We start from the raw sequence: 12,818 nt of genomic DNA, 5'->3' as shown, positions 1-12,818 counted from the left end.
CCTCTGAGCACTGTGGGACTTAACTTCTGAGGTCATCAGTCCCCTAGAACTTAGAACTACTTAAACCTAACTAACCTAAGGACATCACACACATCAATGCCCGAGGCAGGATTCGAACCTGCAACCGTTGCGGTCACGCGTTTCCAGACTGTAGCGCCTAGAAACGCTCGGCCACCCCGGCCGGCAATGGAACCTGTAAGCAAAATATTAAATTTAAGTAACTTGATGACATGCAAATCACTGTCGGATGGAAACGATGTTAAGCGGAGTATCTACGCAATGAAGAACAAGTGAAGCACACTCAATAAATATCCACTGACAAAATGGATAAATGTGATATTAGACAGCAATTTCTGCGATATTATGATCTGTTCTGGTTCGGCACACAGTTTTAAGTTCACACTCCGCTGCAGAGTGAGTGATTCATTCTGAATTCAATCCGCAACCAGGCTGTGGGTACGCCATTTCGTCCACTATCTTTTTCTCCATGAGTCCCGTAAGGTATGCAGAAAAACTTACGTGAAGTGTAGAAAGCACTAGATAGGTACAGAAGGATGTAATGCTATGAGGGTGATTCGTGCCTCGATAGCTCAGTCAGTAAGACTATTGCTCGCAAAAGGCGAGGTTCCGGATTAGAGTCCCGATCCCGTTTTAATCTGCCACAAAGTTTCATTGCAAATATACAGCAAAATTCGGAAAAAGTAACTTTTGTTACATTCCTCCAGTTCAATGACAATATTTTGCTTTACAAGGAAACCAAAATAAAGTACTCATCACTTGTATGAATTTGTGTCTGTCCTTTCGCCCCACGCATTCATATAACAGATTCGCCTTGATGGACAATGATTCCACCACTTTCAGTGCGGATGCACAGTTACGTCCGACCTCTTGCGAGAATCTCGAAGTAGCGAGCGTGGAGGACATCGACAGGGAGTGCAGATAGGTGGCGCCAGGGGGAAGTTTGGGCCGCTCGAGAGGCGTGCCGAAATAGTCCTCGCAAGTGCGGTAAACGCTGTGTCCCCGTGGTGCAGTGGGTAACACAACTGCCTAGCAAGTAGGAGATCCCAGGATGGATCACGGTTCAGCAAACGTTTTCACTTGTCACCGCTGATTCCGCGTAAAGTCTCAATGCAGCTGACATCAATAATCACTTCCCTTCTCTTTCTCCCCTTCCACCTTCAATTTACGTAAAGCAGTCATCATCTGCGAAGAAAACGATATATGAGACATGTAATTAATACAGAAGACTTAAGTGAGAGGATAATAACAGTGGAATTAAACGTAAATAATCATAAGACAACCATCACTGGAGTACACGGAATAAATGAAAATCCGCTTAATGAATTGAATCATTTTTTTTTAATTTTTGAAATGCTGTGAAAGCAATAAATGAATGAGAGTAAATGATAGTTTTTGATGACTTAAACAGCAGTATGAGAACACGTGAAGAAGGAGTTGTAGGTCCTTTTGGAGAAAGCATATCCAGCCCGAGATCTACGATATTTCCGAACCGGGGAAAAACTTGATAGCGCTCCGCCTCCCCCCCCCCCCCCCCTCCCTCGAGCACTTTAAATAGGACGTCAAAAATTTTTAAAACAAAATTATTTTTCAAAAATATGTTGAATTTGTAGCGGCTGGTCCCGGCGGAGGTTCGAATCCTCCCTCGGGCATGGGTGTATGTGTGTGTGTTTGTCCTTAGGATAATTTAGGTTAAGTAGTGTGTAAGCTTAGGGACTGATGACCGTAGCAATTAAGTCCCATAAGACTTCACACACATTTGAACATTTCTTATATATATAAAACATATATATTCGAGAAAATGTAAGATATACTATTCAATCTTACGTGTGCAAAGTACAGTGCAACTCCTCTACACACAGTATTCTTATCTCTAATGTCAGTGTATTTAACTGGAATTGAAGCGTGTATATGGAAGCCATCGAACCTTTATTCAGGACAGTGTAAATTAAAATGTCCTGTGGTGCTTCTCCTGTTCCCAGTCGGCCAGTTCGACATCCTAACCCCCTTAAAAAATACTCACAATTAATACTGGGTGGAATTATTTGTGACTGGGAGAGTAAGAACTCTTCAGAAAATTTGGACTCTTTATTGGCTATTAGCTAATAGCTTTCTCATTTGTGTGACATAAAATTAAATGTAGGAAACATAAAACCAGTGAAGACAAGAGAGAAGCAAGACAGTGGCACAGTTCTTCAATACTTAGGTCTCAGAATTTTTTTCTCTCTAATCCTGGTACAGCTTTACACAACGTGCTTTCCTTTCTGCGAAAGAATCTACTACCTCATCAAATTTCGTCAAATGTTTTGCTACATGAAAAATTAAAATGTCATTGTCTAATACTGAAAAAGCTGTTAATACGAATAGTACCCAAGACTGGTGTGGTTTCTCGATTTCATTTCGTCTATTTTGTGACTATCTGCCAGATAAAACGAAATAATCCTCTCTAATATTTCAGCAATTGTAATACACGTCAAATAAACGAGATTGTTTTGGCTCAAGTGGTCATTTTTACGTATTTCATTTACATAAATAACACGACAGAACATAATTGACGAAGTACCAATATCAAATGCCTATTAGACCTACTACAGCCACAAACTTTTAGTTATGAAAAAGTTTCACATTTCATTCATACGCTCATGTTTCTCAAGCATGAGATCGATAAGAAGTAGTACGAAATTTTTATATAAATTTAGAATCGTCATACGCTCCCATGTAATTTGTGTGATGTCCCCATATCTTCTCCTTCCTCGTTCTAACAAACAATCCTGTCATCATTGATTCTGTAACTATCCCTGCCATTGTCAAAACTTATTCTCTGATCAACTTCACTAACCATGCCAGAATCACAGGTTCAGTTATTCCGCGTTTATTCCCCGGTAACGTGCTCGTAAAACGCGTTTTCCGCTCTATTCCGAGAATAGAACCTACAGCTGCCGCTAACTGGGGAGTGTACAACTGGTAGTGTAGCGATCTGGAAAAAAATTTCTGTCAAAATTTCATTTTCTTGGGGACAAAGAGAAGATAATATGTAATCTTTTTAGCTGTTATTCCCGTTAACCATTTATTTCCACTCTAGTAGTTGAATCTATGAATTTCGCTAGTAATTATAACTATGCTGATCATTCGCACAGACAATTAACGACATAAACAAACAGAGATCGGCATTCACCAGTTCGGGTTTATCCGGCTCAGCTCGTGTACTCCTGTCCCCTTTCATCTGCGGTAAAGTTTCTTATTTCTAGATGCGACGGGATATCCCTGGCAGAGACATGACGTGCACTATGCACACTATGCACACATTCAAAAATGAACTTATATTTCGTTCAGGAGTCAACTTACGATGTGATAAAAATGTGCAAAAACCAAATGGGATTAGTTTCAAAATAATATGAATAATCGATAGGCCAACGTGCGCTGGATGCTACGTGCTTTGTGAAACAAGATTTTTTTCTTCAATAATGTGAATTTGGCGCCCCCTAAAATTGCCCCACCCGGGACAGATCACAGATTTGCGCCCCCCTCCCCCCCATAGATCCGGGCCCGAGCATAGCAAACAAGAACAGAAGCAGATTAGCAGATATTTGTAACGAACAGAATTTTACTGCAGCAAACATCTTAATCCAGCATAAAAATACATATAAATTCATGCGGGAAGGGCCTACGAGGAATCGTAAATCAACTAGACCTATATGAAGATGGTGTCTGTTCTTTCGGACATGTCCGAAAGAGCAGATACCTTCTTCATATAGTTAAGGCTAACTGGCCATTGACCTTCTTCTGTGCTGGATGCACACGCATTGCCCGAACTCTTACGGGACTCGGTAAGATTGCCGCAAGTAATGAGTGAAATGGGCAGGGGCACTACGAATGTAGTGTGTGGACAGTAAGTTGGGAATGTGGGTCTCACGGGGAGCGTGCAAGGAATAAATCCCTGCAGGCGCACTATCCTCTGTGCCCTCGGTGGCTCAGATGGATAGAGCGTCTGCCATGTAAGCAGGAGATCCCGGGTTCGAGTCCCGGTCGGGGCACACATTTTCAACCGTCCCTATTGATGTATATCAACGCCTGTCGACAGCTTGGGGTCTTGATTTAATTATCATTCAATTAGACATCTGATTCTGGCGAGAAAAAGAATAAGACACTGCCGCACACGTTAGCGAATGTAGGCAATCAGAGTGCGCCAGCAGTCACCATATGGTAATAAGGAAAGATGCTCCAACAAGGTAAGAAGGAAGAACGGTAAACTTACAGTATACAAGGAAGTGATATTTCAGACAGCCGATCTTGGACAAAATAGCTTGAAAATGCTATACCAAATTAGGCTCCAGAATAAACTTAACATGGAAAGGATAGAAGCTGCCACAGCTATGTACTAATACCTGGAATAAAGTGTTTTGGAAACAGCAAGAGAAGCCTTCGAAGAGGGTAAAAAGAAGAAAAACATGCAGAAGAGTTTTCCAGTGAATTTGAAGACATGATTCTGGAAAAGTAAAAAAAACCACATTTGAAGTAATTAAGTGATAAGACGTCAGCATCAAGAGACTTATGTCAAGATAAGACAACAAGTTAAAATGAATGTCACGATGAAAGCGAATGAACATTGGGGCAGGATGTGCCTGATCATAGATCGGTCAACAGGATACAGTAAGTCTACTGAAGCATGGAAGGTTATTAAAAATGTAAGAACAAAATTCCCACTCAAGAATGGATAGAACATTGTTAACGCTAATGTAGAAATATAGATTGGAATACAAAGGAGGTGGAGGAGAAGGAGGAAGAGGAGGAGAACAAGAAGTTACGATCTTAGAAGTATACAACAGAGAAATAACGGATAAGGATGTGAAATAACACTGTCTAAAGAAAAAGTAAATAAAGTCTCAAGATCAGGAAATACACCGCCCAGTCGTATTAATGTGACCACCTCCCAAAGCCTGAATAACCATATTTTGCAGACTTTCAGGAAAAAAGTCAGTGGGGAAGGTACAGACAGGGATGTGCAGCCATGCTGACTCTAATGACGGGGCCAACTGCACTACGTTTTCAGGTGAGGATCCATGGCACAAACAGCCCGGTCGAGGTGGTCCCCCAGATTCTTGACTGGGTTTATATCGGAGGAATTTAGTGGCCAAGGCACGCTTTCGCTGAGCGTTGATTAGAAAGATTTCATTGTTTGACGCTCTTACGATACTGAAACAGCAAGCCTGTATCATATTGTACTGTCCATCGTCATCGCGCATCCTGTATACATAGTGTAAGTGAACTTACGATGAGAAATTGAAGTCTCAGAACGCATCCATGCAAATGCAGTATTTACAAGCACCAAGTATCGGATTGCACATGAAAACAGTTTCGACATTCTAAAAGAAAAAATGCTACTTCCCAGTTGCCTTACAGATGACCAAGTTAATTCACAAACCGTTCGCCGGACAAGATGTAACTGTTACAATTATTTCCTTATGTATATTACAGCACTTTTAGTAGCCATTTCCCTTTTTTCATTAAACTATGTCGCCTACAATGATGTATTCGAATTGAAATCCTCATCAAAGTACAGCTATCGTCGTTTCAGTGAAACGTTTGGAATTAACCAGACGGTCATTAAATGGAGTGTACATACCCACGCTCGAAACAATTTGGGTGTATATACGTATAATATTACGAATATTTTCACAAAAAAACACAAACTTCTCTATTTTTACGGACATAGTTACAATAATCACAGTCATGAATTTGACTGATATTTTATTCCACATACTATTATAATACAATGTTACCTTTGTGCGTTTCACATATGAAATTTCTGAGTCTTACATTAATCTGAGTCTTCTCCCTCACCTAACTGGGATGGTTTTAATTTTAATTCTGAAAATCCCTCCTCAGCTAAGTGATGTTTTAATTTTGTAATGATGTGATAGATTATATTGCTCCGTCTTGTCACTACATTCAAAGAGCCACTTGCAGAAAAGAGGAGGAGTCTTCATGGCAAGAATGAACTACTTATTTGGTTAACAGGACTTATGGAATTTTAATGTTTGGCCAGCAGGTATTGATCACATATAAAGATCTCAGCTTAAGCAATAATCCACCATATTTAATCAGCTCTTTATTAATCCCGTCAGGTCCTGGACATTTCTTGCATTTTTCTTTTTCAGTTGCACCTTCCATTTCTTGTGAGGTAATTAAATCTGTGTTAACATTATCAGTTATATTTTAGTAATAAATGTTTGCCTTTGCATTTGTGGACTGTAGTGCTAAAGACTTCAGTTAAATGCCGTTACACAAGACTAGCATAATTATCGCTGCACAGTAATTATTGCAAGACGTTAATGCTACAGTCGAATTCACAGTTGAAGCATTTTTCCCGATCAACATTATCTTTCTATGCAGAGAGGCAATTTTTTGAAAGGGACTTAAATAACCACTATAATGCCATGTACATATCTATCATCAAATATTTAGAGTATTTCGGAGGTCTTGTGCGTTTACTGGACTGTTTGAACACCAACGCGAAATAGATCGACATTTTCAGAGTTTTTTTTAATAAAAAAGAGATTAGTTAACCAAATTATTTAAAAGAATTGGTAAATAGGATGCGTGGCAGAGGGAAGGATTTCCCGTTAATATACAAAATTTCGCTTGCAATGAGGTTGATAGTTTCGAAATGGTTTATTCTGCTCCTACTCCTTCGTCATAAAAAATTAAGAATATGGAAACGTATCACAGAGCTGAAGGTTAATCTTTGTCGTGAATCCTTGTCGACGCTCTAGCGCCAGCAAACCACCATAAAACACACTGCTTCAAGACTAGACACGACTGGAAATACAGAGAATGAAACTCTCAAACCACAAGTAGTAGACAGTCGCGTTATGCAGATTTCACAGCCGTTAGTGAACCTCATTAACTAATATTGTACCCTGGACCATTCTTGAATTGTAGAAACCTGTTCCCCAGTTTGTTTACTGCTGTGAAATGTTGATGACAGAGGTATGATTTTTGCTGCAACAGGCTCTAAGAATTCTGAATCATTTCTAATTTAAGAGGCAGGTATTTGTGACTTCAGCAGGCAGTCATTGTGTTCCAGACACAGGGCAATCGTGCCGATGGGAGTCTAAAAATCAGAGAAAAGGCATTATAACCATCCCCACTCCACATGCTGCGTGGCGCTTTGAGACAGACAGATAATTCGTTGCGACACACATTTGGCGTTTCGGTCTTATCTAAAGCTCTGGGTGATCTCGAAAGAAAGCCCCGAAAAATAACATACAGCATAGCCGCTACGCTATTTATTTTCCACGCTTCATTTGGTGCAAAGTTCATTTCTTATATTTCCCTTATCTTCAGATAAAAGCTTATGACGATCATGTGGCACGTCAGTGCGTGGTACAGTTGAATCTAATCTGTGTTCGTATGTATTGAATCCGAGCAAGACGAGCCACTTGTTGTTCACTCTACAAAAACATATCTTCTTTTGTCAGCAAATATTTCTAGCTGCAACTGAAAACAACAACAGTTTTCTAGAATACAATGTAACATTTAGTAATATAAGTATAAAATAAAATAAACACGAACATGGATCCACTACTAAATAGTGATTTCCGTCATGCATACTACATACTGAGGGAGAAGGAATGGGTCTTAGAGGTGTTCACAACGAAGTATACGAAGTACGGAGAACTCATGTCTTAGAGGAAGTATTAGCTGATTTTTATAAAACAACTTACGCTTTTTTAGTGGGAGATTTTTGCTGTGAATACTTTTCATGAGAATGTAGGTCATCATTAGCGTCGGTATCACGCCTTACGTCTTTAGGCTTGGGCCGCATCCTTATTAATCCCTCCACCATCTCCAGATGCCACAGATACGCTTCTCCTCGGCACACCAACACTCTGCATTGTCATTCCGTTCCACCTAGCCTGGATTCAAGAACGTGTTGCAGATGCTGTAGCCAATTTATTTTCTTTATTTCCTTATTACAGCTGATGCCAGGAACATTTAGTTCTTCTCCCTCTGTATAAAGCAGCTATTTCTATGTTTTTCTTTAGGCACATCTTTGTTCAGGTTTTTATCAGCGTCTGACTTTCATTTCCAAACAGCACAAACAATTCTGCAATTATTGCATACAATATCAGTAATACCTATTGTTTCTAATCCACCGTTTTCTGTATTGTTTCCAAGACTCTTCTTAACTCACTAAGTTTAGTGCATGAGTCTCGTGAATTTTTTGTATGTTGTGTAGAATCATAAATAATACATTTAAAAGTTGTTTCTGTGATTTTGTTATTAATAACAGTTTTTTTCCAATTGGTTTCCCTCCTTGAAAATTACCTACCAAAAATTCTTCATGTGACACGATTCTGCGTTCTTCAGCTGATCAATGTATCTGGCAGTATGAGCGATGGCAATTTCGCTTGAGTGTGCATCTGGTATCCCCACAGAACGTGTCAGAGTATATGATTTTCGTGCAAAAGATATTGGTGTAGCTGTTGATATCCCGCAGAGAATTCACGAAGGAAAATGGGTTCAACACGATTAGATCCCGTTCGACATTTCCTCGTGAATACATAAGTCTAGTTTACTTGCACCTGTACAGACGGAGGAAGACTTGACTAGAAAAGTTGTGTATGTGGCAGAAATGACGCACCGTATATCAGGTATTTTAGAAAAAGTGTTTCAAAATGTAGTTCACAAATACAGTTTCTGCAATGAACACCGTGGTCAGCATATCGAGCAATTTCTAGACTCAACTGCATACAAATCAACATCAGCCACACGGTTATAAATGTCAGTCTGTTTTATATTCGAAGTAATATCGAACAGTTCGGTTTCGGAGATACAGTCGTGTGTGAAAACGTATCTACTCCGTCTCCTTCACAAACTATACAGGTATTTAAAAAGAATTATGGAACACTCAATAAATAAAATCGCCAGTAGGGGAAACCCTGTTCTTGCTCTACGTAGACTGGAAAATAATGAGTACTGAAGTATTATCGATAGGGGCTACTACACTGCACTGCTGAAGCTATATTATAAAAATCATGTTAGCAAACACGCCGACAGCTGTTAAGTGTATCTCTTTATTGTGTTATCAGTTTCGATCTCCATTAGACCACAGAGCATCAGCTTCACATACACCAATGTGCCAAAACATCGTTACCATTGGTCACCCGAGACAAATTGCCAATGAATGAAGGATCAGGGAAGTATATAAGTGGAAGAGAGACGAAGTAGGAATCATTTCAAGGCAATAAAGTGCGCAAATTGGAAAATCCTCTCCAATAAGCGACTTTGACAAGCAACAGATTTTATGACCCAGTTCCCGGAAACGAGCATCTCGGAGATGGTCAAGCTGGTCGGCTGTTGTCGTCCTCCTGTCGTGAGCATCTACAGAAAAGGTTCAAGTACGATAAACCACGAGTCGTCCAAAAGATTTTGGAGGTTCACGGTTCAGCACAGAACATGGAGGTCGGGAGGTTATCCACCCTGTAAAGCTAGATAGTTGGCTGTCTGCAGCGTATCGCACAACGGAGAACAGAGCTGGTGCTCACGCAAGTGTTTCTGATCTCACTGTTCACCACACGCTGTTGAATACGAGGCTCCGCAGCAGACAATCCCTGAGTGTTGCCATGCTGACCTAACGACATCGTCAGTTGCAGTAAGCAGGGGATCATCGGTACTGGACCGTGGAACAATGGAAACGTGTCACCTGGCTGGATGGTTCAAAAGGCTCTGAGCACTATGGGACTCATCATCTGAGGTCATCAGTCCCCTAGAACTTAGAACTACGGTACTTAAACCTAACTAACCTAAGGACATCACAAACATCCAGGCCCGAGGCAGGATTCGAACCTGCGACCGTAGCAGTCGCTCGGTTCCAGACTGAACCGCTTAGAACCGCTCGGTCACTGCAGCCGGCTTGGCTGGATGAATCACGTTTCTCGTTACACCAGCTTGATGGTCGTGGGCAGGAACGCCGTCATCCAGACGGACAGCTACTCGTAACATGCACAGCGCCATGGGCACAGACCGGTGGGTGCACTAGTTTGCTATGGGGAATATTTACTTTGGCCTCCATGGGATCTGAGGTAGTAGTCGAAGGCACCACGAAAGTTGTGGACTACTTGAACGGTATTGTGGATGACCTGTATCTCTTCATGCTTGATATCTTCCCCGGAGGCAATGGCATCCTCTAGCAGGATAATTGTCCGAGTCACAAGCCAGAATCAGTGCTACAGTGGTTTGAAGTGCTTAACACTGGGCGTATTGAGACGTGGTACTTACTGGAATTAAGGAAAACGTGGAAGGGGGGGACCCACCAATATAACTTTCTTTTCACACAAACCGTTTATTTAACAATATGTAACCATAATTTTTCCTTACAAAATGAACAAGCTTGCAAATTTTTTTGAACTTAAACCATAAGATGAATAAGCTTTTGCAAAAGAAATCAAAACAGCAAACAATATGATAATGATTACAATACGGCCGGACCTGCAGCCCGCCCGTTATCGCGCTGGACACAGTCTCTCTCATTAAATGCTCTTCTGTAACACATGAAAACTATATAAGCACCATTGATGACAAGAGTGACTCAAAACAGATGACGCAACTTTTAATTTGAAAGCTGTATTTCGAGATGTTTGGGGTTAAGATGAGCTTAAAGGTTAAACAGGTTAGGAAACAATATGATAATGATAAGACCTACTTCAAAGCAACCACCCTCTTAATTTCAATCGACAACCAAGGTGCGACTGGATCCCAGCCCGTCCCTTTTGATAACCTTCTTTTGATTAAAGCCCTGGTGACAGTTGGCTGTTAATATTTTCAAAGTTAAAGTGATTGTCAGTTATTAAGACCGCTCTGAAGGCATGTCTTTAAACATTACCTGTGAACACTTGTTACCAGTTAACTCACTCAGCGCAGCCATAAGATCCAGCTGAAATACACCAATAATGACCCGGTCATTCACACTCAGTGGCGCCACAGCTCACGTATGTTGATGCCGTGGCCACCAAACTCGCCTGCCTGAATCCTGCAGACGCTCCCAGGCGCCAACACCGCACACACAAACCACCGCTCATTAATTTATGGGAACTGATGACCTGTGCCACATACCTCCTGAAATCTACAAAGTACTTGTCGCATCCCAGCCATATATATGATACCTAAAATTGCTGCTGCACAGCATATTAAGAGGATTGTCATAATGTTTTGGCTCATCACGGTAGGTAATGTCACCGGACAAAAGTTAGTCGCGTTAATTGTGTATGTTGTGTAATACCGCCTCCAGCCTCAAGAAACAATTCGGCAAGGAATAGAGTTCAAAGTTTCGAGAGGTATGCCATAATCCAGCTGAAACCACACATTATCAACTAGATCCCATAAAGCACCCAAATAAATGAGACGTTGATTTCTAGGGAAAAGGGCACCCCTACTCACCGAGGGTATTGAAACTAACATTCTGGTTCATGTGCACTGTAAGCTTTACGAGTGGACCCCTGTTACGAGAAACACCCTCGAAACATATAGAACTATATATGGCCTGAACTACGCCCGCCACACACATACTGCAGATTAAACGTCCCGTTAAGCCGTAAGAGTACACCATTTGACATGAAGCACACTACACGCATCCAGTCAGCTACTGTCGAGTTTCTGTATTGTTTGGCGCATTGCAGAAGTGTAGTTTTATGTGCGGCAGTGAGCAACCGCTTTCTGCAAAGTACCAACTCCAAACTGTTGTGTCCGCCTGCTTTGACGGACAAGAAAATTCTCACGTAAATCTGGTAGCACAAAGTTTAATTAAAGAGAGTTTTAGTACAACATAAGACGTTGGCAATAACAGTTGCTTTGTCAGTAAGGAATAACAGTACTTAAAAGCAAGTCCTTTGTCAAGGTGTGACATAATACTAGTATTATGAGGGAAGACGAAGGCCTGAACGAAACCAGTCACTTCTTGGAAGTACGAGTGCGATCATGCATCAGTATTGCCCTTATGGAGAAAACGAGCACTGCTATAAGATATCACAAACTAGTAAATACACAGTGCCCTACAGTAGCCAAAGTCTTAACACGACAGTCCAAAGTTGAAGTGTTATACCCTCAGACATATGAGTTAGTCCCAGGAGGACAGTTCATTTTCAAAGTGCCGTTATTATGAAACACAGTAAAGTCGCTGGAATACACAAAATCAAGAAGTCTTAAAAGTCCAGTAACTGATCACTAACATGGGACACGATTGTGGCCGCTTCAAAGTGAATTCCTGACTCATCGAATGCGACTGCATTTGGCACCTAGCCCAAAAATCGCACTCGGGGTGAGCTGCTCGTCGTGACTTCAGCGCCGGCCTAAATACAGCCCAGACGACAGAATACCGTAGGCACTACGTTCAGTCACATGGCCTGCCTGCGCAGAAGAATAGGTCCGCGGGGCCAGCGGACTCTATCGGCTCCGGTGATGTCGTCTGGTGGCCAGACAGGTCATAGCAAAGTTGAATTGGTCTGTGGGAAGGCTCGCCCATAAGAGTTATGTGACTACTTTACTCTGCTGTATTGTTGGTTGCGCCAGGGTAGGCGCGTGGCGTACACACAGCACTACTGTCCATTCCATTCTGTTCCCTTAGAAACGTTCTCTCGTAAATGGGTTGAGACTGAGCTGCATTCACTTACATGAGAAAGCCTTGATGCTCGTCTAAGGTCGCTGTTGTTCATAATCTATTTGTGTCTACTGTTCTCACACCATATTACGTGGCTGCAAGTGTACTCCATTCTCTGTAAACACGTTGGACAGGACCAAGA

At 41.4% G+C, this 12,818-nt stretch overlaps 1 non-coding gene across 1 annotated transcript; it reads left to right on the top strand.

Annotated features, from left to right (window-relative positions):
• The first annotated feature begins 3,977 nt into the window (after positions 1–3,977).
• Trnat-ugu lies at positions 3,978–4,052 on the top strand. The gene has a single exon. It is a non-coding gene; the product is annotated as a tRNA-Thr (tRNA).
• The last annotated feature ends 8,766 nt before the right edge of the window (positions 4,053–12,818 follow it).

The sequence above is a fragment of the Schistocerca americana genome, chromosome 3 (assembly GCF_021461395.2).
Source record: "Schistocerca americana isolate TAMUIC-IGC-003095 chromosome 3, iqSchAmer2.1, whole genome shotgun sequence".
NCBI classification, from domain to species: Eukaryota; Metazoa; Arthropoda; class Insecta; order Orthoptera; family Acrididae; genus Schistocerca; species Schistocerca americana.
The sequence above is the reverse complement of the archived record's forward strand: the minus strand, read 5'-3'. Positions and strand labels throughout refer to the sequence as shown.